The sequence below is a fragment of the Manis pentadactyla genome, chromosome 2 (genome assembly GCF_030020395.1).
Source record: "Manis pentadactyla isolate mManPen7 chromosome 2, mManPen7.hap1, whole genome shotgun sequence".
Classification (NCBI taxonomy): domain Eukaryota; kingdom Metazoa; phylum Chordata; class Mammalia; order Pholidota; family Manidae; genus Manis; species Manis pentadactyla.
In genome coordinates this window covers 5,771,661-5,784,896 of record NC_080020.1, presented here as the reverse complement: position 1 = coordinate 5,784,896, position 13,236 = coordinate 5,771,661, and the positions used below count along the sequence as shown (strand labels likewise).

Sequence of the window (13,236 nt, the reverse complement as noted above, 5' to 3'; positions counted from 1 at the left end):
GCGAGGGCTGCGACTTCCCGCGGTCCCAGCGCCAGGGAGCCCATCCTCAACTTGCAATTAGTAGTTTTCAGGGTCTCAGGACACTATGCAAGCCTCCACCGCAATCTCAGGAGCAGACACCCAAGGTAATGTTGAAATCCAAACCCACGTTTATAGGGTGCTCTTCAAGCAAACTGCACAAATCCCTTTCCTAGCACGTAACATTCAGTCCTGAACAGGACTAGCAATCTATCACACAGCTCCTACCTTAATTAATCGCCTTCCTTTTTCTGGAGAAAAATGTTACCTTTCATTATAAAATTACAAATGTTCTCTTTGCTGTAAGTGTTGCAAATGGAGTTTGTGAAGCTGTTGTTTTTAGATTAAGGCGACCTACCTCCCCTCTCTGTCAAATTCTTCTTTAGAAGCAAATCAAGGTAATTGGCTCGGATCTTTGGGTCATGGACCCTGAGTCTGTAAGCTTTTTTATCCAAAAAGATTCCCTAAGAGAAATCTGACAGCACATCTACAGCATGAGGGTCTGAAACGGAGCCAGAGAAGCAATGATGGCTGTACGTGGAATGCAAACGATAAGAACTTAATTCCACATTTGGTACAGTTTGAAAATGTCAGCACTGCCTTACCTATGTGGATGTTCCACAGTACATAGGGGATTTCTATTTCAGTATTTGTAAAATTCCAAAAGTTATAAACTTCTAGCTTCTATAACTGAGAGAGAGAGAGAGGGGGAGAGAGAGAGAGAAATTAGAGTAAAAGTCTTGTCAGCAAAAATGGCAACCCTGCATCGGGAAGTTGTATTAAAAACAGAAAAAACAAAATCTTGTGGTAGAAGAAATGTGTTCAGAACAAGCTCAGAAGGTTATAAGTGATGGAAACAAAGAAAAAAGAATCTCCATCATATCCACATCTTCCCTGCGCATCAGATGCTCTGGACGGCTGGCTGGGGTTTGTGTGACCAGGCAATGGAACCTGGTCTGGCTCTCTCGTGGGAGGGAAGGTGTGTGAGGTCCTGGCATTCGGCAGCTACAGACCAGAGAAAGTCAACAGCAGGGAGAAAGGGTAAACTACCTGTTGGGGAGATGCCAGTTCCACACACCATGCTCCTGACAATTCTACAAGAATAGATTTGCCTCCTGGAAGCTGGCATTCTACTCTTCAGAACTGTCAACACTATTTTAGGCTTCTATTTCCCTTTCACCGCTATTGCCTACCAGCCCTTGATCTATAAACCTTGATCATCGACTCTAAAACTGGCTGAAATTTTCAACAGTGTTGTCTTTAATTCTGGGCAGAGAAATGCACAACTCCTTTGTATAACACTCAGCACAGAGGCCGCTTTAATGATGATGCTAATGGACATCAACAAAGAAGCTGCCTTTTCCAAGAACAAAGCCTGGTCAACCCACGCTGATCACTTGCTAAACTGAATTTCTCCCACTGTTTTTGAAGATGATGTCACCGCTCATTGCCTCATCCAATGTGTATGCAGCCCAGAGCTTCGACTTTTACTCAGAGTTACTCTCAAATATTGGATGACGCAAACTTCTAAAAAAATCTGGTATCTCTTTTAAAGTTCACTCTGAAATTTCAGGAAAAAAGCAGATCTGAAGTCGATTCTGAAACCATAATGGACATCATCTCTTTACAACCTCTCAATGCAAGAGCACATTGCGCATTTTTTTGGTTCATATCTGACGGCCTTCTCACAAGAGCTCTCCATGGCTTCATTGAAACCAACTTCAAAACCAAACTTGGAGGCACACTTATCTAGAAAGTTCAGGAATCCTAGGCTCCTGAACTTGTTTTTCATTTTGCTGTGAAGCGTGGGTGGCTATGAGCATTCCTGGCAGCTATAAGGCATTTGCTAATGTATTAGACTTTTAAAGTTGTTAATCACACTTATCAGCACAGGCAAACAGCACTGGCTGCAAAAGATTAGCTGCTTTACTGCAGTGCTCCCAGTAATCTGACATAGGAACATGAGCTCCGAGTGGCGACTGCCCCCAGCTAGCTCCAACCTCCAGTGACTTCAGAACTTATGAAAAACCTTAGCTTTTAATAAATCCCAGATTGTCTTTTCCATCACCTCACACACACACACACACACACACACACACCTCTCGTGATGGGAGAACAGAAAACATTCCCAGTGCTGTGTACTGCATGAGTTCATCAAACAACTAGGATGTGCTTTAAAATAACTGACTATATATTGCCAGGAGATTCAGGCACTACTAACGTCATATGAAAAATGTGTATGACAACCAGCAAGAGCCTAGTTTCCAGAGAAACTACACCTCACTTAAATCCTTTGGAAGCATTAGATTCTAACTGTAGTTTTTCCCCTTAAGACACATACACCATTGCTTCTTGGGAAGGAATATGTTTAGAGAACAAGGAAAAGTATTTCCCAGAAGTGAGTGTGTCAGGGAATTCAGGTGTATTCTGGAAAGAACTGGGCACCGAGAGCTGAGCCAGGCTGGCCTCTGATGGGTGGGATGTTGCTTTCACTCGACTCTCCTTTAAAAAGACCAAGTGTTTCATTCAGCAGACATATTTCTAGGCTAATGTTCCCATGCTTGAAGCCCAGCTTCTGTTCTTCCTAGCCCATGTGAACCCCACAAGGCTAATTCTGGTTTTACTTCTGCAAGACAAAACAAAGCCCAACCAGTAATGGTTCACCTTCTATTCTAACCCTTAGCCAACCATCTACATGGTGTTCTCTAGGTAACCTCTAAACATTCACTCTGTAGTATATCAAGATTTTTTTTTTATACCAAACCTCATGATACTGTTCTTTTGACCATAGCATTGTTGGACATGGGAGATGTGGCTGCTTCATAGGTTAGACATGATGGGAGATCTATGGGGATGAAAGACTAGGAAATAGAGAAATCTTGCTTTCTAGGTGTCTTCAAAGGAAGATAGAGAATCATTTCCCTACAGTATTTGAGCGCAGGCCATTTCAAGCACAGAGATGGACCAGACAGCTTCTCTGGGTGAGGACTATGGCTGGTAAAGACACTTCCCATCTCCCCAGCTCGTTGTTTTTGGTGACATGAGCAAATTGAGTGGCGACATACCACTTGGGAAGTGGAGGGGGGACTGGACACATTCCCACTCACATGACTTCAGTCCCCTACCTCTTGCCTCCATTGCTTGGCCTCTTTAAAACGTTCTCCATCCAGCCTTTTCCTGCAAAATATGCCAGTTGTCAGGCTGAGCAGTGGGGAGAAAGGGGCCGTTTATTTTCTGGGCAAGAAGCCAGTGTGGCTGCTGTGAGGGCACGATGATATTTGAGAGGGGCAGGAGGCCACAGAGCCGTCCAAGCCAAGGAGAACCTGCCCATCGGGGCTTCCCCACTCGTGGCTGTGCTGGGTGATGGGGCTGTCACCAGATGGCTCTTCCAAAAACGGAAAGATTCAAGGAGAAACCTCCAAAAGAGAGTGGGAGCGAGAGAGGACATTGCAACCCCTGCTGGGGAGAATGCCGCCGAGCCCGAAATAAGAAACACCTGCGTTAAAAATCGCTCCCAAATTAAGCTTAACAGTCTTTTATTTTAAAAATGCAGCTTTACTGCATTCCCAACACAGGAACTATGCTGGGGTCAAAGATAAATAAGGCCTGGTTCTTTTCTTCAGGAAGCTCTCTCAGCCTGGCAAGGGCAGGTAAATCAAGGAAGTGATTATTTCCAAAGAGAATGACTAGAGAGAGGAATAGTTATGAAGCATCTACTTCACGGCAAAGCTTAGAGCACATTATATTACCCACACACAAAAAAATCTCATTTCATCCCCATTTTACAGCTGGGGAAACTGAAACTCATATTGAAGTGGTGTCAATGGCTACACAAAAGTCGCAAGCTCTGTATTGAAATCAAGATCTTGCTCCCAAGCGTGTAATTCCAAAGCTCACGCTATTCTTCCGCAATGTCTCAGCTTCCCTTCACTTGTCTGACTTGCAGCAACCTGTTTATCCTCCCTGCTAAACAGAATATTGCAAGAAATGCTGCAAAGATCTTAACACAGCAGGGGCACTACATAAATTCCGGATGACATTATTATAACATATTCACTCATCTCTCATTTAGTTGTCTGTGAAAAGCAGACAGCAGATAGCAATTTCTATATTCTTGAAAGTTGGCTTTGGGATTTCAATATTACAAAGAGAACAACACTTTGTGATAAATACATAGGACGTCACATCATTCTACCCTCGGTTGTGCTGAACATATGGCAGTGACAACACTGAGAACACATGCAAGACAATTTCTTACATTGGGACTTGAGTGGTTCCAAAAGTAAGGGCATTGGAAATAAACGGAGTATGTTGTTCCTTCTCTTATTTTGGGGATCTAACAGACATGTGTTTATCACGTCCATTGTACACAGAAAACTACATAAGATGCTAGGGGCTAGATATAGAATAACTAAAAGAAGCCTGTGGCGTGGAGGGAGATGACCACCACACAGTCCATCATAATTCAAGGGTGTGAGTGCAGAACAGAGAGGCAGGGGAAGGGTCCAGTATGGAAATTACAGCTGCAGGTTTCGAGACTGGAACACCGATGGCCAGAGGAACCACTTCTAAGTCATCGTCCTGGGACACCTTATCAAAAGTTATAACCAGACCTCTGTCCCTGCTTTAATTTTTCCTCCAGAGCACATTTCACCTTCTAACATACTATTTGCTCACTTACTTAGTTTACTGTTCAGCTCTCCTCTGAATCAAAACTCCATGAGGAAGGGCTATTTTCCTGTTTTGCACACTGATCTGTCTTTAGTGGAGAACAGGCCTAGTCCATCACAGTCACTCGAACATAAACCAAATGAATGAATGAATCATATAACCGATGAACACACATGAAAACCAGGTGATGGAGCAAACTTAATGGCTAAAAAGTAATAAGAGAATGATTTTCCTCAGAAACATATCCATCTGAAAACTTGGGGGAAATATCTGTAATTATTTATTATCTTAGGTACTAGACATTGAGTATTAGTTGGCTCTAGACGCTGAGTATTAGCTGATTATAGACAATGAGTATTAGCTATAAGGGAGAAGACGGTGCTTATAAAGTAATGTATTTAATACATGATATCTTTAGAAAACATGACTGAAGGTTATCCAGTTTCCGATTCCAATAGGCCACCCCGCCATTCATCTTTTCGACTATTAACAACAGGGATTAAAGTATAGCACTTTTACATTAGCAGAAAAATGAACATAGAATAAGAAGTCCTTATAGAGAATGCAAGAATAGACAAAAAAAAAATGTATATGACTATCGGGGGAGGCGTTAGAGGGAAACAATCTTCACAAGCATTAAAACAGTAGGCCCTTCCCCTCCCACCATTCATTTAGGCCTTGGGAGAGCAATTCAATAGCATATGCGACTGGAAAGAAAGCAGCCATCATCACTTTTAAAAAATTAATTGTGGGAAAACACACACATAACAGAAAATTTACCATTTTAAGCATTTTTAAGTATACATTTCAGCAGCATTCAATACATTCACTTTGTGCAAACATCACCACCACCATCTCCAGGACTTTCTCATCCTCCCAAACTGAAACTCGGTCCCCATTGAACAACTCCCCACTTCCCCCTCCTCCAGCCCTTGGGACGGCCACCTGTCTATTTCCTCTCTCCACGAGTCTGACCACTCTGGGGACCTCATCTAAGGGTAGTCACACAGTATTTGTCCATTTGCATCTGATTGTTTCCCTAAGTACAACATCTTCAAGGTTTAGCCATGTTGTAGCACGTGTCAGAATTTCCTTCCTTCTTAAGCCTGAATAATATCATCATCAACCTTTGTGTGGGACCCTGTCGCAGAACTGCAGGTTTGCCTGCCCACAAACCTGGCCCTGCCTCTACGTCCTCATGTACTTTATTTGATCCCATCCTAGAGTACTCACCCCTATTTATCTACATGTGGGGATATCCTCGCACTAAACTGTGAGCTCCTTAGGAGATGAGTTTCATTCATCTTTTATTTTCTTGCATCATCTAGTATGTGTTTGATGTTAGAAGGTATTCAATATGTTCTTTTGAATTAATTCCTGCTATAAATTACATTAATGACAAATTATGTTTGGCTTAAAAAAACATGAGCATTTATAAACAAGGGTAATATATGATAATAGCAGGTACAGAACACTTCCAGAAGTACCTCTGGCTGTCTTTCCCTACAGCACATTTATGTCCAATGTCCATTTCTATTTGGTTTCTATTTTTCTTTTCTTTGTTAGTTCTGTATGTTAGGGATGAAGAAAGAAAAAGATGTGTATATGTGCTACCCATATCATATTTTAATGGCAAAGCCCTAAAAATTCCCAGCCATTTCAAATTTTTAGCAGCCAGCAAAATGTTCAAAATTCCGCTTTGGAAATGAGGAACAGTAACACCACAGAGAGAATGCATCGGGAATCTGAAGGAACACGGCCCTGAGTCTAACTGCTATAGTTCTTAATATTCCCAGGTTGGCTGCTCTTAAGACTGAATTAATTTTGTGTTGATCACCGGTCTGTGAAGCCCTGATAAATTAAATGATTGGCAGATACAATGACTTTCAAAGGGAAAAAGGGGTTAGGAATCTATTTTCTATTTTGGGATTACTACAGAAGTCCGTTTCTGAAAACACACCACAGATTAATTTAGTTAAGATCTAAAAAAAATTTAGGTGGAAGTCATCCAACTTGTCCTAGATTACCCAGCAATTATTGGCAATTCTGAGAGTCTGGAGAAAAATGTTAAGAGTTATCTGAGGACAGCAGTTCAGAAAATACACTGTGAGGTTAATACCTAGTTTTAACCTTGGTTCTTCAAACATAGTGTTTTTACATTGCTGTCATAAAATAAAACTAAAACAACCTGGATACATTTTAAAAGCTCATGTGTAACACATTTCTAGCTGTACAGAACAAATATACTTAAAAAAACCTTAAGGCTACATGTAGTAGTTAAAAATGTGGGCTCTGGGGCCACACTGCCTGTTGTCAATTCCTGCCTCGATTTCTCCAGGTAGTGTACCCTGAGCAAGCTACTTAGTGCTTCTCTGTACCTCAGTTTACACATCTGTAAAATGAGAATGATGATAATCCATATGTCATATGGTTGCTGAAAAAGTAAATAAGACCATGTGTAAACACTTAGAATAGTGCCTGGTACATATTAAATGGTCACTAAATGCTAACTATTACTTTTTCTAGGTTTAGGAATTTCCTAAAATTTCAAACCACAGACTTGCAAAGTAGGAGAGGATGCCTAACTCAAGAGGTCATAACATAGCTTTGGTTGAATCAATCATATTCCTGCCCTGGGAAAACTAAAGTGGGTGACCTAGAACACAGTTAGAGTCCATGGTAGGGAGAAAAGATAGTTATTATTTGATAATATCTAGGGTGAGGAAGCAAAGGAAATTGCTCGACTCATTGACTGAAAGTAACCAACACTTGTAGAGAAAAGCAAAGATTGGAAACATCACGCAGCCATGACATGGAGATAACAGCTCTGATCTTTCTAGGTCTTCATTTCAGTTCCCAGGAACCCTGGCTATGCTTATTTTCTGGTCTTTGATTTGGAGAATATTCTGTATCTTTATAGTCAGCTCTGTATTAGTCAGGATGGGCTAAGTTATGCTTCAGTAACAAACCCCCAAATTTCAGCAGTTTAACACAAGTGTACTTCCTACCTGACTGTGAGTCCACTAAGCATTGACTATGGTTTTGGTTCATCTTAGTCCCTCAGGGAACATGGGCTACTGGAAACTTCATCTCAACAATCACCACAGCAGCAGGAAGGGAACACTGAAGTCACACACTGCCTTTTAAAGCTTCTATCTGGAAGTGACCCAGGTCACTTCGCCTGCCTTTCATCAGCCAAAGCATGTCATGGGACCATGTCTGACCTCAAAAAGGGACTACACTCCCCCCACAAGCCTAGCAGGAGGGTTATGTTAGAATATTTTATAAATAGTGCTAATGACCACTATATCTTCCCTTTTATGGTCAGGCCTGTTTAAATAAGCATTTCTTCAGAAAACAATAAAAACATTGACAGAAACACACACACACACACACACACACACACACACACACACACACACACACACACATCACTGCCCCTAAACATTTCTCTCAAAACTATTCTTCTGAATATAACCAGACCTTCTCCACTTTGTGTAGTGATATAATTCATCTAAATTTTGATTACCTGGTCAGATAGTCATTTAAGTCATCTCATTCTCAGGAACAAATGAGAGTAAAAGCTGAACTTTTTGGAAATGAGGTATTTCAGGATAACTGAGGTTTGTGCATGGGTATCTAAGAACTTAACAGCAGTGCTTTTAAACTTTAAAAAATTAAAGGAATTTTTGGACGGCAGTATTTGTTAAGTGGTTACATATTTTTCTTTCTTTTAAAACAAAATAGCGTATATAATTTAATGTTTTCTTCATCATGAAGGATCAACAATACAAATATCAGATATAGTATTATGATCCCCTTGGTATCAAAATGTTAATTTATTTAACAAATGTACATTAAGAATATACATAAAAAATATATTAAATATATATGTCAAATATCGGGAATATATGAGGAGTGAGAATACCCTTATCTCAGAAAGCGGTGTGGGGCATTTGAACCAGACTGGCTTTTCACAAATGTTTTCTTCATGTGTATTGTGGTCGATGACTCAGCCACCACTTCTATCTGCTATCTGATATCCACAGTCCCACTTCTCCTTCTAATTGCTAGATTTTAACCCTTTAAAGTCCTGAAGACTAAACTCGTTAGAATTGTTTGTAAAATAGTGAGGGTAAATAAGCCAAGTTGGAGGGATCTGAGGTGCCGCTGTCTGACAAAGCCCAAGGGACTTGGTGCATAACATCCACGCTACTTGGCTTACAAGCTTTTCTATACAGTTGACGCCAGCACATCATGGAATTTTGGATGTGTGACGTATCACTGTGTCCTGCGTTTCGAGGTATTAAACACTTAGCATTTTCATTTCATCAAGCATGAGAATCTTTGACACCCTTTTATTAATTCGTAAGATACTGCCCTGTGTTCTTCTCCAAATCTTTTCCTTAATTAAAATAAAAATCCCTTTGTATTAGGATGTGTCTGCCCTCTAGCCTCATTTTGCCGAGATAATTTGTATTTTCGAATGTTTAGATCTACAGTTTAATCTTATCCGCCCTTTTAACTTTCTATGACTAATGGCAATATTTGATTACAAATTTAGAAAACCACACGGCTGAAGTAGCACTTGCACCAAACGGCTTGTCCATCTCCAAACAGCTTATTCTTAGAGGTTAAATGTTACTTGCGTTCTTCCATTCTTTTAAGATAAATCACTCTCTGGACCTACCTAATTCCTTCACTTATGACTCATACAAGCATAGAATGTCTTTGGTAAAAGGCTACTGCAGGCTACTGCCAAAAGCAAGAGGCTGTTCGGATAGTGTTTTCAAATATAGTTCTATTATTCAAATAAAGAATATTTGGTACAGAAGAAAAACATATTAGACAACATGTATAAAGGCAATATTCAGTCTAGTCCAGGCAATGTTTAGACAAAATTCTACTCATCTGACCCACATTATAAAACATACTACTTTTCAACCATCTCTTAAAACAGTACCTCTTAATCTTTTTTGGATTTTCAAGGATATTGCTAAAGCTCTCCCCATTAAACTTCTGGCATATTGTAGAAGCACTTTTCTTATGATTTCTGAAGTTTTAGAGACAAAGGTTGCCAGATTAAGAACCTCAGGCCCAAAGAAAATTAAACAAAAACAAAGTAGGCTCTTTGAGGAAAGTGAACTTCCCTCCACTTCAACACGCTTGAAGGGCCACTAGGCAAGGCCTTGGTGACCCACTGCTTTCAATCAGTCTCACCCACACCTGCAAGCTTCGCTCAGCCCTCTGATGTGAAGGCTCAACGCATCCCACAGCAGTGCCATGGAGGGCGATCCACAGAGTCATCTTGAAAGTTTTACCCCCAGCCCCTTCTCTCCTAGGTCAACGTCTGTCTTACAGCGATGGACCCCCCATAATCGCACTGTCCTTAGATACAGCTCAAAATGCCATTCCAGGTGGTTCAACTCTACACAGATATAAACGCAGGGCTAATTCATTCCAGAACCATTTTCCACGCCAATACCTTGAAAATACTTCGCAAGTATAATTCAAAAGGGGCTAAGGAGGCCCTCCTGTGAACGAGCGAAGCCAGTTGAATCTCCAGGGAGCAGCTACAAGCCATTACAGAGTGTTGGAACTGGGTGCCCCATCCCCCAAAACAACTCTCTCCCCAGTGTAGTTGCTTGACATTTCTGTTGTCATTTAATACTAGTGCAAAGCACTTCATTTCAGTTCAACATTAAGTTAATACTTCAAATACCCTGGAAAAGGTAATTCAGGTTCCTAAATTCATTTTCAGCTGGAAGTGACTGTGGGGCGGGAGCAGGAGGGGAGGGAGGATGCAGGACGCAAACCGAGACAGTAAAGGCACCGTGTGGCACGACACGCTTCCCTAACGGCAGGGTCGGCTCGGAGGAGCACAAGGAACAGCTGCCAGTTCCACACATCTTCACCAAGTGCCAGGGCCTGTGGCAGGCACAGTGGACGGGTGATGACTTGATAACAAAATACAACACCACAGAGCTCTGGGAAGGGCTCAAGGCCTGGCAGTAGAAATTGACCCCAAACGACTTAAAATTGCAAAACTGAGCGTGTCATAGAGAGCGACACTGAACAAGGTGGAGCTGGTTTTTAACTCTTTCAGGTGGACCAAGGGGGAAAGTCTGCAAGTAAGAAACAGAATTTGGCCTGGGTTTGTAAGGATGTGATTTTCATGAGGTTGTGGGGGTGAGGGGTGTGGGTGGAAGGGCGGAGTCACACCGGGTGAAAGGGACAGAAAATCAACTCCTTGGTGGCCTGGAGAGTCCGTGGGGGGCTCATGGAACACCAGTCACGGCTGGGGGAGAGCCTGGTGGCTGTCAGTCTTTGGAGGAGGCTGGGGCTGCCTCTGGATAACATTAATTCCCCACACACTTTTTAATAAAGGCATGTTCTTTTCAACTTTTTTCAGAGGATTGAATAATTTAATAGATTGAATTATCAATCTATTAAAATAGCAATTTCAAATTCTTGATGAAATTATTAATAAAAATGAATTAAGAGAACAGCTGACTTAAGATTACTAGTTGAAGCTAGACCTCAGCTACTGTTTTAAATGAGATTAAATGGACTGTTTAGTCAAAGAAACTCAGTTCAATTGACAACAGGCAACGGTTGACAACTGAATAGTACTCTGTGATTAAAGTCAACCAGGAATTTGATTTCACCAGTGTTCCTAATTTCCTCGCCTTCAAACACACTGCTAAACTACTAAGTTAACTATCAAATGGAGAACCTATTTTGGGGATTGCCTAATATGTACAGGCCACACCACACACCGGGTCACACATTTGAAGACAAGATTCCTGTAGTTCCACGACATGTCCGCTAGAGGCCTGTGAAGAGCTTTTTCCCCTATCACAGTCTCAAAAACAAAAAGGCCAGAATTTACACAAATAAGAAATATCGATCAAACATCAGTAAGGCAAAGATTGAATTGATAGGTAACCTCACAATGTACACCAAAACTGTGGGTTAAATAAACAAAATGCAATACTCTTTCAAAATTAAAAGATACCCAACTGTGAAACTTAGAATTCCTCGCTTGAAGCTGCAAGAGCACATTGAAAAGACAGGAGGGCTTTGAAGGCTTCATCTACAATTCCAAAAGGCCACCAGGCTCCGGCGGGCCGTGCCCAGGTGGCAGCACGCACCAAGTGGTGAAGTGGGCATTATAAAAATTGCCAGCAGTCTGTAGGGGCCTCTGGGGAAGGGGCCTTTCAGATCTTCAAGTACATACTAAATACAAAAGGCATGCGACTGACAGAGAAGGTTCCTGGGAGGGTAAACAAAGTAGTAATTTAAGACAGATGCGCAGAGAAGGCACTTCCTAAAGAGCGACTGCATGGAAGTAAACAGGGGAAGGGCAGATGAGATTGGGCCGGCCAGGGCAAGGCTCGTAATAACTCTCAGGGGAGAGACGGTGAGTTCAAGCAAAGCATGAAACAGATTTGATATGTGAAGATAGCTGCAAGATTGCGTGCACACAGGAAAATCCACTAGGAGAGATAAGAGGCCTTGGACAGTCCCCTTACCACCTTGTCAAACCTTTAACCGAGATTCATGTCACTGCCTCCTCAAAGGCCACAAACAAAAACACCTTAGAAAGCACATCAACAGCATGACACGCAAACATGTGCACACGCACGCATGCGCGCACACACACACACACACACACACACACACACACACATTTCTATTCTGTTTACAGAAATGGCCGGTTTTTCACTAGGTTTGGTTAATTAGCAATCAGAAAAGAGTTGTATGGGGTTTGAAGAAAGAACCCTTTGTTTGGAAAACCTGTGAAAATATTCCTGCAGCAGCTTGTAACTTTCCCTACAGATCACCCTGGCCCTGAGGAGGGCCCAGGTGCCAGAGGCCTCTGAGATCCCACACAGAGCTCCCATTCAAAGGCCAGTCCTTTGTTGTCCCCGGGGAGTTAAGCCTTAATGGGTTTACAGTTTGCAGGCCTTTCTGGAGTGGCTTGGCCCTTGTTGTCTGCTGCCAGAAATGGAGCAGAGACCAGCCCTGGGGGACCCGCAGCTGTCTGTGCCTTTCCCGGTGGCTCGGCTGGAGAGCAGAGCGGTTGCCGGAGGCATTTCAAGGATGTGCAAGAACACAGGGGGACGGGACGGATCCTGGAAGTGGATTTGCCACGATTGTAACAGATGGTCAGGGCACGTGGTGGAAGAAGGATTTCAGAGCCATCCTTCTTTAGTGAAGAGCAGAGCAAATGGCAATTTATTGAGTCTTAATGTCCCCACATAAATCCTTTGTGGGAAAAGTATTCAACTATAATGTGGTATCATCTGCTGCCAGTTAGCTTTACAGTCACACTCCTGACTTCTAAGCTGAAACAATGACAGCTTGGACAGGAATTAGCCAGTACACGCACATCTTACCTTGGTTCAAAAGAAAAACGGGTGGCGCCTCTGGTGGAAACATGGTAAATGTGCGTCCTCACCCACTGGGTATCATGCAGACGCCTGCCTGAGGACGGCCTCCAACATAACTGTGTCCAGCCCTGATTTCAGCATATCTCCATTT

The 13,236-nt window shown here is 42.2% G+C and overlaps 1 protein-coding gene across 3 annotated transcripts in view; it reads right to left on the bottom strand.

The window, feature by feature from the left end:
* Positions 1–13,236, bottom strand: part of STARD13 (StAR related lipid transfer domain containing 13) — a 329,780-nt gene that overhangs the window by 99,623 nt on the left and 216,921 nt on the right. The gene's annotated exons all lie outside the window — the stretch shown is intronic.